This window comes from Uranotaenia lowii, chromosome 3, assembly GCF_029784155.1.
Source record: "Uranotaenia lowii strain MFRU-FL chromosome 3, ASM2978415v1, whole genome shotgun sequence".
Classification (NCBI taxonomy): Eukaryota; Metazoa; Arthropoda; class Insecta; order Diptera; family Culicidae; genus Uranotaenia; species Uranotaenia lowii.
Genome location: NC_073693.1, coordinates 18,550,601 through 18,567,128, shown reverse-complemented (window position 1 = coordinate 18,567,128; position 16,528 = coordinate 18,550,601). Strand labels below are relative to the sequence as shown.

The 16,528-nt window shown below is 37.4% G+C and overlaps 1 protein-coding gene across 1 annotated transcript in view; it reads right to left on the bottom strand.

The window, feature by feature from the left end:
- Window positions 1-10,767, bottom strand: part of LOC129755877 (uncharacterized) — a 166,710-nt gene extending 155,943 nt beyond the window's left edge. Inside the window, exon 1 of the mRNA XM_055752568.1 lies at window positions 10,707-10,767. The gene's annotated coding sequence lies outside the window, so the exon portion shown is untranslated. The remainder of the gene's footprint in view (window positions 1-10,706) is intronic.
- Between the last annotated feature and the right edge of the window lie 5,761 nt (window positions 10,768-16,528).

Below are 16,528 nucleotides of genomic sequence, written 5' to 3'. Positions count from 1 at the left end.
ATTTGGCAATGCATATTTTTAAAAATTATTCGAAAAAATCATGCCAAACAAAACAACTTCTTAAATTATGAACACTACTTAAATATAATTTTTTATTGATAGGTAACAATACCATAACGATATTTTTTGTTTCTTTTTTTATTTATTTGATTATCCTCGATTCAAGGACGAAAAATTATTTATATGATTTTCATAATATCTTTATTTTTTCAGTTTTTTTAGCGAGAATTTTATGTTTATTTTTCAAATTCTAAATTTGATTATCAATTAGAAAACTACATGTAAGATAACTTCACTTTACTGATTAGCGAACAAAATGGATTGTTAAATATTTTGGTAAAATTTTTCGCATGGTTTCCCAGAGGAAAAGAGTTTAAGAGCTAATTTCGACTAATTTTGGAGTGCTGATTCTAAATACTCAATAGTTTTTATCTATCAGCTCTTTTTTTTAAAATAACTTTTGAAAATAGGAAAAAATTCATAAAACAAATTTTTGCACTTTTTTTAAAAAACTAAAGAAAATTACAAATATTTTGAAAGAAAAGGTTTTAATTCAATAATCGACTTTCTCGAAGACCGTGAGTAATTTTGACTTCTGAGAAAAAAAAGCTATTGAAGTTTTTTTTCTTGATAATTTTATCCAAATTTGTAAAACAAACGGGAATTTCAACGAAATTTTTTAATGCATATTTTCACGAGATTGAATCTAAGATATTTTCAAAACCATAAGTCAAATTGTTTTACAGTTTTCAACCAAATTGTTAAATGAATTAAAATTTTCAATATCAAATACTCAAGGGCTGTGATGTGACTTATATAGAAGTTGTAATCAAATCTATTGAAAATGGGGAATTTCACTTCTTTAAAGCCTTTAATCTTTAAAATTAAAATATGTAGGCAGGATCTGAATCCTTGATTGAATGAAGGATGAAAATGGTTTCATAATCAGCTTTTGATTCTCATGTAGGTTTTTAAGGTTGGGCGCCACTGCAACGGGAGGCAGTTGGGCGTGGGAGTAATCGAGGGTGTTAAGCGGATGATTTAGATGCGCCACTCCGAAGAGACCATCCCCCTGTTTAGTGCTTGCCCGGCCAAGAGACCCATCAATAGGGTGGGTGTATTTTGTATGGCCCTGGATTACCGGTCACCCCACTGTTCCTCAAACCGTCGACTCCAACCAAAGACCTCTGAACAAGCTACTTGGAAAATAATAACAACTTCGAAGATAAGGTCTTTGTTGGTCACAAAAATACCAACGCAAAAAGAAAATCAATTTTCTCAAAAATCCTCATTCGACCCACTTTACCCGAACAAATTCCTTAGGACCGCTTAGGAGGGAGAATTGGGGGCTGAAAAACATCGGAAGTCAACCCAATCTTCCAGTAAAAAAAACGAAACCCGAAAAAAAAACGAAATCTTCAACTCATAAATAAAAGCTACTGCAACAAAGTTTCATTTGACTTGTAGATCTATGTATTATATTAAGCCATCAGAATAGTTTGGTGGTTAGTGGGTGGGTTTACATTTCAATTTTCCTACTACTAGCTGCTACATTTCAGTTTGGGTGTTTCCCCCTAACTCTAAGCGCTCGCAAGCGCTTCCTGGCTTAGTTTATTTCCCTCAGATTTAACGGTGGTAGAGTGCTATTTTTAGAATGGCCAATCTAAGAATTTTTCCTAGGAAATTCTCATAGTGCGATTTTGGGGTTTGGTTTTGGTGGGTTCAATTAATTAACGATCATCATAATTACGTCCTCATCATTTCCGGATCGATCTCAGATCCGCTCAAACGAGTTGGGTGGAGTTGCAAAGCAACACAAAAAAGATTGAAAATTCAACGGGATTCGAACTCGTGATCTCACGATTGCTGGGTTTCAATACTGCAGCGACCCAACCGACTGAGCTATCGCAGTTGGTTGATCACTTGATGACCTAGATAGGTAGAAGAAAATGCTGCGGTTGATTTCGATAATGAGTACTCACTCGTTTGTCAGTTGCTCAAACCTTATTTTTACCCGGAAGAAGCTCGGTTTCCGGGAAAATCCTGATCGTGGGTTCTCCTGGGGATGGATCCACTAAGCTGCTCAGCTGCCGTCTCGCGTATGCCGCTTCGCCGACCTACGGGGTTCTTGTCGGTCGAAACGTACCACGTGTTGTTGGGTGGCTCTCGCAAGTCGGTATCGCTTTCCTGTGGACTTGTCGTTCGGGATTGCAGGGTAATCGGCACCTCCGGTGATCTGTGATGGAAATTAATGAACCACTACGCACTTTGATCGCAATAAAAAAAAAACCAATTACCCTTTCTTCAAATTTTGATCGCACTTAAAAAAACTAGCAATAATATGGGATGCACTCGGAGGGAACTGAGGGAAAAAAGTAACTTTAAAAACTTGTTGAAGACCTGGTTAATTTTTAAATTAGTACCTCTTTGTACTAATGCACGCGCGAAACTTCAAATCATTTCCGATCCTTCCTGCTTCACAGTCCAAAGAAAAGTGGACGAGAAAAGAATCAGCCCTCAGATCAACCTGGTTATTGATCTTCGTGACCGGAACTACGTAATTATTAGCGAACTAATAATTACGAAATTCCCCGAAGAAAATATCTTCTTATTAGAATTGTTTTCCTTTCACCCATCCGAAATCAAACCTCCTATCTCGGGTCTAAGTTCGGGTGGAGCGATATCGACAAGCAGGTTCACCACTACATTCATACTATCCCCGTGCTGGGGTTGTTGACCGGGCGCCTACCAAAACAGTTGGTGATAACAGGCTTCACCTAAACCATACGCTAGCGATCACACCCCAGTTGCTAAAAATATCTCATTCCAAAATTCCTGCATGACGTCATAGAAGGAATTCCCTCGGAAGGAGGGTTGACGCCGTTGAGTGCCTCGGTAGGCAGCACTCTCGTGAGTTCCTGAAGTTGGAAGCCTCTCTCGGAAGCAGAACTCGCAATCTAATTTTAGATTGAGTAAAACGGGGATGCTCAAGTGAAATATGTTCTTTGAAGTCGATATTTATCGAAATGAAATCGGGATGTTCAAGAAGAATATTTTCTGCAAAGTCGATACTGTTACATCATTCCTCACTAAATTTTCGAAAATTTGATTGGAAAATACAGAGTATTTTTCCAATCAAATTTTCGAAGGTCAAATGCAAAATAGTTTCCAATAAAATATTTTAGTTTCCGGGGTCATATAGGTTCATCACCAATAAATTGGCTCCTTCTCAATTTGCAGGAAGTAAAAGAATTATTACTCCTGTCACTGACCGTCAACGTATATTTCAACTCTGGTCTCCAGCGGATCTAAAATATTTAATGAAAACTAATTACTTAACCAAATGAGTATCACTAAAAGATTCAATTAACAAACTACTGCTGGATAATTTCCCATTCGAACAAAATCCGAAAAAGGTGTTATAGAGTACGCAAACGGTTGTCGATGACATTTGGTGACGCGAATTCAACTGATGAACGGAACTACGGTTTCTATAAACAACGAGAGAAAAAAAAAAACTACTTATCACTGACAACCCTAGTTGAAGTAGAAAGTAACTCTAACCTCAAAATAAAAATGTCGAGAAAAACCGAATTGTATCCCTTCAACTAGACACCGATCAGTGACAAAAAATAAAATTAAACGCTGGCGGAGATTTTACCATCAAATATTTATTTGATAAACAAAAAATAAACCTACGTTCATTCAACGAAAAAAAAACCGTTTCTTATTACAATCTCGAATTCTTATTCGAGCAACGCTCATCGAAACTTGGTTTTCCTGCAAAAGAAATATCGATAACATGTACATCCCTAACTTTCTTCTCTCTTTTCCGTTCAACAGTAGATCTCATGCACTCATCTGGCACCAACACCGGAGAGGTGAGAGCGGTTCGTTCAAAAGTAAACAAACCGGCCAGCAAAATCTATCGCGTGTGATTTTCAGTTTGTAAAATATGTTAAAAAGTGACGAAATCGGTGTTAAAGTATCGTGGTGGCATCTGAATTTTAAAAGGATAGTTGTTTTACGTCGTTCCTACCAATCAGTTTAAGTGAAAAGAGCTTTTCTCCCTTTATTTTCAGCGATAAACACTTCAGGTGGGTGGTGACGTCACGTTGGCTGGGAAGAATCGAACCTTTGGAATTTACATAACTGACTGGATCGAAGAAAAAAAAACTATTGCGCTGGATGTTGGACTAAGTGGATGGAAGTGAAACTAGAGGGAATTTATCTATTGGACCTAATCTTGAAGACATAATATGGAAATTCAAGCATGAAAAGGTAATTATAAACTAATTTATCAAAAAAAAAAATTACACTGTGGCTATCAAAAAACTAATCCTAGACTCCAGTCTTTTAGCTCTCCGATGGCCAAGACCAGCAGGACCAAGGAACTAAACTGAAGACGGAAAAAGGAAATGGAAAAAAGGACCCAAAAACCTATTTACAAACGACCATGGAAGTTCATCCCCAAGAATCGTGAGTTTTTTCTTACTCTTATTACTAATCCTAGAGCGTAAAAACAACTAATACTAAGCTTAAGTTTAGGACCGATTGTAGGAATCAAAATATGAAGAAAAACTAACTACTAACTAACGATAAATATTTACAATAGCTATTTACACGCCTGTTGGATAGGCTTAACGATTTGTTTTGAAGTCGAATTCGGGTTTTTCCGAATTTTAAGCTGTTGCTAGTCCGCTTTTTCGAATCATTGACGCGTTTAGTATCTCATCCTCGCTTCAATCATTTACTCATTTTCTCCTGGGATCGACGCTCGCTTTTCACCGTCGTGGGCAGTCCCACTACTTTGTTCAGGTCATAGCTTGATCCCATTCAATTTTGAGAAGCGTTTACTTATTTCGGAATCAACGATATCCAACCGGTCGACTGATTGATTGCGTCCTAACGTGAGCTCCCTAACGTTTTGGTTACCTAAGAAGGATCTAATTTGGTTAACGAGTTCTGGGAAAAAATCGGCCCTTTAATTCAAAAAATCTACTGCAGTTGAAGGTGTTATTTGATTGCCTGCCAGATAGCTTCTCCTCCTTTCTTCTCTTCTCAGTAGAGTCTATCCATGGTTAAGCTCGCTCTTTAGTTTTAGAAGATCACTTTCCAAAACACATCAATTTAGTAGAAGATAACGAAAGTGCTCTAATACTAAATCGACAAATTTTAGAAAGCTCTCCTCAGACTTCGCATATCCCTATTCGTCTAGATTCGTCGGATTTCGCGGCGTGATTTTTCATGCAAGCAGAGGAGCTCTTTCACCCTGAAATCGTCGATCCTAGGGAAGGTAATTCTACGTTCGTCGCTTGATGGGACTTGCCGGATTTTACCAAAGATTTATCCCAAATTATAGTAGGATAACCGCCAACATAACCGACCTTTTGAAAAAAGAGAAGAAGTTTTCCTGGACGCCTGAGGCGGAAAACTCTTTTCAAGAACTGAAAGCAGTTCTCACTTCAGCACCAATACTCGCCAACCCCGATTTTGAAAAGCCTTTTACAATCGAGTCTGATGCTTCGGATAACGCAGTGGGAGCCGCGTTAGTTCAGGTCCAGGATGGTGAGACACGGGTTATCGGGTATTTTAGCAAAAAACTTAGCGCAACTCAGCGGAAATATTCGGCGGTCGAGAAGGAGTGTTTGGGTGTCCTGCTTGCGATCGACAATTTTAAACACTATGTGGAAGGCTCGCGGTTTAGAGTAGTCACCGATGCACGGAGTCTCCTCTGGCTGTTTAAAATTGGCGCGGAATCGGGAAATTCAAAACTTCTTCGATGGGCTCTTCGTCGCTAACTTGGGTTCGTCGCCTGCCATTTCGATGCGTTTCTGGTTCCGAACCAGTGCGTCTACCCCTCCTAACTAAATCGCTGACCCTGCTGTCCGCGTCGCTATCCATCATCGACTGCTCCTCCTCGCTGTCGCCGTCGCCGTCGCTGTCACTATGGTGCGCTCGTCTACGGTTGAATCGATCGTCGTTCCGCTGTCGTTGCTTACGCTTAGTAGGAGTAGATGCACTGTCGGAATTTCCTCCATTTAGGCAACCTTCTTGATCGGCCATTAACGCTAACATCGCCTTCATCATGTCCTCCATCTGTTCCAACCTCTCAGTGACCGCATCGCTTGGTTTGGTTTCTGCTGAAGGCCTGGTTTCCTTCTGGATTGCTCCAAGACTATTGCGTTGATTTCCTGTCTGAATTTGGGTCATGTTAGTATTCCCGGAAGGCCCCCCATTCTGTGTTAACAGATCTCGTATCTGTTCTTTCACCGGTGTTGCTGGAAGTACTACCCTATTGGCACTCATAACGCTTTCAATCCTACGAACCAAGTCCCTTCTCATTTTCTTCTGATCCTCAGATGTTGCCTGAAGTCGCTTTGAGCGATACCAATAATGTAGTAAGCGTGATTCGCTCTTGGCATCCATTTTCTTACGTTGAATCGACCTTTCGATACTTGACAACTGTTCCCCAATATAACAGAAAAAATCCGAAACTGAATCGTTGGATTGATAGTTTCGCCTTTGTGCCAAATCTTCCCGAAAAATTGTCCGTAGAATTCGTTGTTTGCTCGGCAATTCTAGCTTACGAGCAACATCTCCTAAACGATCTCGAATTGCGAGCTCATAATCGACCTCTTCTAGACTCAAATATTCAGCGCATGGAAAACGATCCATTTTAACAATAGTAGTGTTAATTTATCTTAAAATGTAATAATAATGCAACAGATTTAATTGCGAAAATAAAAATAAAATAAATAGATAAATAATAATATGATATGTAAATGAGCAAAAAAAATGTAAAAATATAAAAAATTATAATCTAGCCATGAGTATTGAAAGAGCATAAAAAATGTTTGTAGAAAAAGCGTTCAACGAAGGAAAATGAAATAAAAATATAAAAAATGAGATGCAACTGTTCTTTTTTTTAATAATTTGATGAAGGAAAAAAAATAATGATAAGAAAGTTTTTCGAGCCACTCTAAAAGTTGGGCGCCACTGCAACGGGAGGCAGTTGGGCGTGGGAGTAATCGAGGGTGCTAAGTGGATGATTTAGATGCGCCACTCCGAAGAGACCATCCCCCTGTTTAGTGCTTGCCCGGCCAAGAGACCCATCAATAGGGTGGGTGTATTTTGTATGGCCCTGGATTACCGATCACCCCACTGTTCCTCAAACCGTCGAATCCAACCAAAGACCTCGGAACAAGCTACTTGGAAAATAATAACAACTTCGAAGATAAGGTCTTTGTTGGTCACAAAAATACCAACGCAAAAAGAAAATCAATTTTCTCAAGAATCCTCATTCGACCCACCTTACCCGGACAAATTCCTCAGGACTGCTTAGGAGGGAGAATTGGGGGCTGAAAAACATCGGAAGTCAACCCAACCTTCCAGTAAAAACAACGAAACCCGAAAAAAAAACGAAATCTTCAACTCATAAATAAAAGCTACTGCAACAAAGTTTCATTTGACTTGTAGATCTATTATATTAAGCCATCAGAATAGTTTGGTGGTTAGTGGGTGGATTTACATTTTAGATTTTCGATTTTCCTACTACTAGCTGCTACATTTCAGTTTGGGTGTTTCCCCCTAACTCTAAGCGCTCGCAAGCGCTTCCTGGCTTATTGAATTTCCCTCAGATTTAACGGTGGTAGAGTGCTATTTTCAGAATGGCCAATCTAAGAATTTTTCCTAGGAAATTCTCATAGTGCGATTTTGGGGTTTGGTTTTGGTGGTTCAATTAATAATGGTCATCATATTATGTTGTCATCATTTCCGGATCGATCTCAGATCCGCTCAACAAGTTTGGTGGAGTTGCAAAGCAACACAAAAAAGATTGTAAATTCAACGGGATTCGAATTCGTGATCTCACGATTGCTGGGTTCGAATACAGCAGCGACCCTACCGACTGAGCTATCGCAGTTGGTTGATCACTTGATGACCTAGATAGGTAGAAGAAAATGCTGCGGTTGATTTGGATAATGAGTACTCACTCGTTTGTCAGTTGCTCAAACCTTATTTTTACCCGGAAGAAGCTCGGTTTCCGGGAAAATCCTGATCGTGGGTTCTCCTGGGGATGGATCCACTAAGCTGCTCAGCTGCCGTCTCGCGTATGCCGCTTCGCCGACCTACGGGGTTCTTGTCGGTCGAAACGTACCACGTGTTGTTGGGTGGCTCTCGCAAGTCGGTATCGCTTTCCTGTGGACTTGTCGTTCGGGATTGCAGGGTAATCGGCACCTCCGGTGATCTGTGATGGAAATTAATGAACCACTACGCACTTTGATCGCAATAAAAAAAAAACCAATTACCCTTTCTTCAAACTCTGATCGCACTTTAAAAAACTAGCACTAACATGGGATGCACTCGGAGGGAAAACTGAGGGAAAAAAGTAACTTTAAAAACTTGTTGAAGACCTGGTTAATTTTTAAATTAGTACCTCTTTGTACTAATGCACGCGCGAAACTTCAAATTATTTCCGATCCTTCCTGCTTCACAGTCCAAAGAAAAGTGGACGAGAAAAGAATCAGCCCTCAGATCAACCTGGTTATTGATCTTCGTGACCGGAACTACGTAATTATTAGCGAACTAATAATTACGAAATTCCCCGAAGAAAATATCTTCTTATTAGAATTGTTTTCCTTTCACCCATCCGAAATCAAACCTCCTATCTCGGGTCTAAGTTCGGGTGGAGCGATATCGACAAGCAGGTTCACCACTACATTCATACTATCCCCGTGCTGGGGTTGTTGACCGGGCGCCTACCAAAACAGTTGGTGATAACAGGCTTCACCTAAACCATACGCTAGCGATCACACCCCAGTTGCTAAAAATATCTCATTCCAAAATTCCTGCATGACGTCATAGAAGGAATTCCCTCGGAAGGAGGGTTGACGCCGTTGAGTGCCTCGGTAGGCAGCACTCTCGTGAGTTCCTGAAGTTGGAAGCCTCTCTCGGAAGCAGAACTCGCAATCTAATTTTAGATTGAGTAAAACGGGGATGCTCAAGTGAAATATGTTCTTTGAAGTCGATATTTATCGAAATGAAATCGGGATGTTCAAGAAGAATATTTTCTGCAAAGTCGATACTGTTACATCATTTATCAAAGATCGATTATACCCGAAACCGACCAATTTGGAAATTTACACACGCCAAAATTTTCCAAAACCAGTTATTAAAACTTAGACACCAAAAATGCTGTTCCTCTGTTAATTTGGTATTTTAGTATTATTGGATTCTGTATTTAATATAAAATATAGGTATTAAAATCCATTTTATTCAAACATTTTTATAACCTTTAAAAAAAACGAACACACACATATAGGATCTCAGTGAAACTTCATGTTTCTTTGAAGAGATCTAAATTCTACTTAAGGCTAAGCGTACATCTTTCAAAGATATAATGGCTAGCATTTTACTAATGCTAACACCATCAACCCACAGAAAGAGTACTATGTTTGCCGTGACCAAGACTTGATCTCATGACCTCTGGCTTAGAAGACTTGAACGCTACCCTCTAGGCCAGAGTCGGCGGCTTTATTGAAAAACTGACAGTTGAACATATTTTACTTCGTCGAGCTCGACCCTAGAACCTTATATGCATGGAGAATTGTAACTACGTAGTGTAAACATAATTTTCTGCACCATTGCCTTCAAATTCTATTGAATTGAAGATGTCTGATATTGTGAACCACCGTCAACTGTTCAAGTTACAAACCACTTCAACAAACTCCAGTCCGGGTAACCTTTAGATGCTGGAGCTAAATGATGTTTACTCCAGACAGCGAGCTTAAAATAAAAAAAATGCAGTAATTTTCAACAACCCAAGATTGACTGGCTTAAGCTTGACCGTCTACCCGCCAAGATGGGTGACGCGATTTCGGTCATAATCAGCAGATTTTCCCACATGACAGCCGCCAAAGGTAGATTCGAAAAAAAAATTACGATTTTAACCAGTCGGTTTGGTGTTTCGAATTCCATAGGCTCTGGATATTAAAATTATTTACCAAGCCGAAACATCATCTGACCACTTTTTTTTTGACTGGTGGATGAAGTCCACCAGCAGTTGATGAAGGGAAAAAACAAGATGCATTAAGTTGCACGAGATCACCACAAACATGCACATTATTGTTGTTTTTGTTGTTGTTTCTGATCAGTTTTCCATGTTGTCCAAGATGAGAAAAAATGTCTCGGGGAAAAAAACAACTTTTCTGAAGAGCCACCACACATTTGTATACCATCGTTTAATCAAGCGAACAATACTCACTTTTCTGAGCACATGAGCCCCCCACGAGAACACCAACACAGTCACGTGGTCACCTGAAGCTGAAGCTGAAGGTGCTGAACGACGACGACGACGACGACGACCATCAACAACCTAAACCCCAACAGACCCAAACACCATCGCACTCTGAAAAATCCGCACACGTGTCTCACTGCCTCCCTCAAACACTACGCTAACTTTGGCCAAAGTTATGTGGCCAAGCAACGTCTTCCGCGTGATCGAACCGTGATCAAAACACACCGAACCCACAGAAGGAAAAAAATCCCGCGCCCAAGAACATCCACCAACACTCTCCCTCTCCCTCTCGCTTTCGCTGTGCTTCTCTTTTCTGCTGTCTCTTTCGCCCCAATGGTGGAATGAAAAATTGCAAAAGGTGCAAAGGAAAAATCGCGAAAGCCGCACAAAACCGCGACGGAGAACCAACCGTGACAAGATCTGAACCTCGACTGAACCGAAAGGCTCCCCTCGAGTCGATCGAAACCCACTACCCAACTACTCAATTGAGGGGATCTTCGGTGGAATTTTCTCCGAGGAGTCCCCAATGGAGCGGCAAGAGAGCAACCGATTCAGCTACCAGTTTTTATTTATTCCAATTCGGACCTTTGAGAGACTCTTTGCTTAAAGGTAATCCGCGAAACCAGTTGGATCCACAGAAACACCATCTCCCGAAATGAGAGGCAAGAGAGAAGGGTAGGGACTTGACTTATGGACCCGAGGGAGGGCGCTGAAGTCACGTTGTTGTGCTACACTGCTGCTGCTAAGGCTAGGTCTCAAACAGGTACCACAGTGATCAGGTGGTTCGGGGGAGTTCGTCGTTTGCTTGACTGGAATCTGAAATATCTACTTGCTCACTACTTAGTGGGTAGGTACATACACACATATGCGGACGGAGAGACAGTTTTTCACTCAAACTATACCGCGATCAATGTGGTTCTGTGGAGCTTCTGCGGTGGAGCTTTTCTTTAAGGGTGATATACAACTGATTTTCTAAATTCAAATGTTTAACGATGTTTACAGCATTTTTGAACTTAGTAAACTGAAGTTCACTTTTAATGTGAAATCGAGCGCTGAATCCGAAAATGAAATTTAAAAAAATCTCAGTAGAACAGTTTTTGAGTTATGCTCCAAATATGAAATTTTGGAAGAATAAAAAAAAGTACTTGTACTTAAATTAAAATATCTCTGACTGCAAAACATTAGTATTAGTGACTTTACGGTAGAAAAATAATAAAAACGCTTATAATAAAAGAGAAGGTTTGAAGAACCTCTTAGCTGAATGAAACTATGATTTCAAAGTAGTCGATGATTCCTTTGAATTCAGCCACAGTATTTGAATGACCCAAAGACTAGTATTTCACTAGCTACTTGCTAGCATCTTCAGTGGGTTATCGAAGTCAATAACCCACTGAGGATGCTAGCTAGTAGCTAGTGAAATACTGGTAAATGGGTCTTTCAAATACTGTGGCTGAATTCAAAGGTATCATTGACTACTTTGAAATCAATAAAAACGCATTTTTTTAGAGAAAATTTTTTTTTTAGAGAAAGTTTTAGACTCAAAGGTGACATAAAAAAAATCTGATTTTCTATTGATTTTAAATATCAATTTAGAACGAAGATTTCAAGTGGTTATGTATCAAAATCGGCTGAAAATTTATGGTTACTTTCCCATTATTTACAGTATTTTTTGCATTTTTGAATAATTCAACGAACCGCGGTGTACTTATCATAGTATAGGAAGAATTAATCATCGCAAATCTCACTTGCTACACGTCAAAATTGTTTATTAGCTTACCGGAAGGTCACATGCCAAATTTCATAAAGATTTGACCATGAGGAAGTGTTGCTTGAGTCTCAAACGTGAATAGGATTTTGAGGAATTATGCTCGGAAGGAACAGAAAAACAAGGATTTCATTAACAATTTTCATCTTCACAGGCCGATTGTTTTTTATGATTAACTTTATTTAAGCCTAAGTTGAGGCAAATATTTCACTCGAAAACTGTAATACGATTGACCTTAAAACAAAAAAGTTTTAAAAAAAGTACTCATTGCGTGTTAGACAAAATTTGCGGCCTTTGAACCCAAATAACTTTTTTGCACATCATAAACTTATGGTTTCAGTTGAGCATCTTAGGTGTATCCGTGTATCTTCCACTGTAGACACATTCCACCGTGACGTGAAATCGCTTTTCCGGACTTTTCTGAACTGTTATCATTCTAGAAGTCAACCAATTTATTTGAAAATGAAAAAAATTGTAGCAAACGGTCGCAAATTAAATTTCCTTAAAAATGAATATAATTTGGTCATTAACAAATTTGAATTGTTTTTGTTATGATCCATTACTTTTGTGACGTGATTTCACGCTAGAAATGACCATTTTTGACTTCAGTACATACAACTTTGATTTCCTGTTCTCTCTGTGGAAATAGAATATCGGTGTCTTCAAATGAGTTGTAGAAAAAGCAATAGTCCACAATTTGATGTGCTTAACTTTTCGATTGAACAACAACGAACGAAGTTATGCTTATTTGAAGTTGTGACGTGAATTCACTCGGCTTAAACAGAACAGGATATTTAACCGAATTCACGTAACGAAATATCAAGTTATTCTGAACCATTCTTCAGAGCCTTCAAATTTGTATGTGCTTTTTTAAAAGTGATATTTTTTTGTTCCGACTTTTAAAATCATAAATTTTCAGTATTTTTACCAAACTTTTTCCTTCTTTTGAATGGCACTTGTACAGCTACATATTGAGGGATCATACGTTAAAATTACTACTGTTTGTCACATTCTTCATTTAAAGATTAACCAAAAAAAATTATTTTTATTCAATGTTCTGTATTTTTATTTGGAAATAATAAATCAATTGAAAAATCAACTAAACTATGCTCTATTTGTAAAAATCCGACCATCTGGAAGGTCCAAACAGCTTTTAGAGCATATTCCCCTTATGAAATTTAACAAAAAATTAAATTTTGTGACGTGAATTTACTCATTCGGGCTGTTGTAACTCAGCTAGATTCCAACCGATTCTTATCAAATTTAGTGTTTTAGAATTATCCTATCATTTTAGAAGAAGATCTCATTTTTTATGTCAGAAAATATCAAAATTTTCCCAAAAAATTAAAAAGTTCCTTTTTTGTGTGACGTGAATTCACTCATTTGCGACTGTTTTTGGTAGCTTTTCAAAATAACCACATTGGATATAATCATATAATAATTCTTTTTTCTGCAATATTTTAGCTTCAAAACGTAATAATTTTTTTTTCCAAAACAAATTTATCAATATATTTTGATAAATTATCTTGTAAAAGTTGTCAAAATCATTACTTTTTCAAGAAAAAATTGATTTTCAAACTTATATAAAACATGTAAAAAAATTTTTTTCTTTTTTTTTCGTTGGTTTTATGTGATTTAAATTATCAAAATTATAGACAAGTTTGAAATTTTGTGATACACGAACGAATAAAAATCACTTTTGAGCGATACAAGCGCGTGGAATGTGTCTGTAGATCGTACAGGAGAATGATGACAAATATCGCATTATACTTTGATTATAGTTTATTACAGATTTTCTGGGCTTATCCATAAATCCAATAAAGAATTCAAGATTAGTCAAATCGTAAAATTTTTATCGACTGGTTGGGTAATGAATAAATTGATTTTCGTCACGATTTCAGTCACGAAAAAATCTTAAAACGATTTTTATTTCTTCATCCGACGTTTCGGCATTTATTATGCCTTTTTCAAGGAGTCTATTAACATAACAAAATTAATGATGTGTTTAAAAAGGTGTTACAATAAATGGTGTACTTACTGAAATTTCTCGTTTCCAGTTGTCTGTGGTGTATAACAAAAATATTCAAAGTTGAGCTTTCTAATAAAGAAGAAATAAAAATCGTTTTAAGATTTTTTCGTGACTGAAATCGCCGAAAATCAATTTATTGATTAGTCAAATCTTCAAGTTATTTTGATATTGTATGTTTTTTTATTGATTTTGTACAGATTTGCTTTTTTTTACAAATTTTTCCTAAAATTGTCCTGATTTGCCCACTAGTGTGGTTGATAGTATGGCATGCTTAACCCTTCGTTTCATAAAGTAACAAATTTGCAACAATTAATGTATGAAAAAAGTGAAAAATCGTATTTTATTTTAATTTTTTTTCTTGATGTACACATCATTTGCAACTGTTTGAAATGATTTTTAACGAAAAATAAAAAATCATGAAATGAAGGGTTAAGGTTAAAAATATAAAAATTTAAAAATATAAAAATCATCGTTCTTTTTAACAACTATTTTGAAGATATCTTGATCAAATTCGACTTTCATCTAATTCGATATCAAATAAGCAATTTCAAATCGCTTGGGACTATTTTGACGTATTTTATTCCCAGATTTCAGAGGAACACATCTCGTTGATGATAAACGCCCTTGAAGCGACAAGTCATCTGATGTCCTTTTAAGGCTATGATCATTTAGTATCCGGGCACTTTGTTTTGGTGATAGCTACGTTTATAGAGCTCGGATATGCAAAACTTTAGTACCGTTGTGTTGGTTATGAAAAGGACTATCTTGCCTATTTTTGATTTTTAAGATTTTTAAGTTAACGTGTTTTTGAGATATTTACGATGCAAAAAGACATGGTTAAAATAATTTTGCACAAATTTGCTCCTTTAACGCATTTTCGCTTCGAAAATTCTTCATTGTTGACTTGAAAGCTCATAAACTGTTGATTTTTCTGGATTTTTTTTCGGACCAAATGGTAAAGAAGTATAAGGAGCCATTCTAGGATCCACACGAAGTTCAAACCAACCATCGGAGTGCAACCCTCGATCTTAAATAAGGTAAAAAGTTTATGGTTATTGTGGATAACTGAATGCAGACTCCTTAAATAATGCAAAAAATCCAGTTCTGGCAGGCAAAAACTGTTTCCTGACTAGTAGACACCAATTAAATAACTAATGATGATCAGTTCCAAAGATCGCAATTTGTGCATTCGGTTTTTTACGCAATTTGACAGATGTGTTCTGATGCACAAAAAAATTTAAGTAAAAAACGGATTTAAGAGATCAAATTCTTCGAGATGCCTACTCATGAAAAGGTTCCAACCAGATTCCAATTGCTTTTTCCAGGTGAGTTTGTGTAAAATATCATGATTTTGCAAAGGTTTTGCTTCTGTGGTAAGAAAAATAAATCAATACATGACTGAAAAAAGTGTGCAAAGATAAAAAAGAGATTTTATGAAATATATAGAGTATTTCTTAAAATCATTGATAAATTTATTTTTTTTAATTTTTACATTAAATGTCAAATAGTCGACTCAAAAACATGAGGGGTATTAAGATGGAAGAAATAGAAGGAAATTGAAATCGACCGAATATTCGGCGGAATATTCGTTTGGCCGAATAATTGAAAGGTCAATAATATTCGGTATTCGCCCATTTGCCGAATACCACTATTCGGTACATCTCTAGTTTGTATGACAGTTTCGAGAATCTCTTTTTATGGAAGGGAGGCTCCCATACAAATGGAAGCGTGTTCTTTGTAACCCTTTAACGTATGAACGGACGGACGGTCGGAGTGAAGTGAAATTCGGTATCCGAGGGTTCTTCGGGTCAGAAATGGTTGGCATAATAGCCAAGAGAATATTACTTTTTATAGAAGAGGGGCTCCCATACAAAATCAACTTGAAATGGGACACAACTCGATTTTATGACGTTTTTTATGAAAATTGATTCACGATCACGAAGAAGTTAAAGCCGTGTATATGAAGTTAGGAATTTTCCAACGATTTATCAAGTAAAAGGTAAAACGAAACTTACCGCGTTAGCTAGTTTGAAGATAATTCAAATTCCACTATTCCCTAAAAATTTCTGGTTCGTTGCCCGACCCTTTCTCGCGGTCTGACCTGGCTCAAATTTCGCATGATACCTTGTTTTAGGCCTAGAGTCAAATTTAGACTGCAGTGCGTAAGGATTCTCAAAGTTTATTTTTCCTATAAAAATTTGGGTCAATGCCTAAATGTAAAAAAAAAGATTTTCCGCTTTATCGACGTATCCATTATTAACATTCCCAAGTAACAATTTTAGCATTATTATGATCAGCCAAATTTCGTTAGGACTATAGTATTAATCTTCATAAAAAGCTAAAGCGCATTCTATAACATCACCAGAACTCTAATAAAGCCAAAATCTGGCTATTTGGCCTTATCCTAAGAACGTCATCATAACCAATAATTATGCTT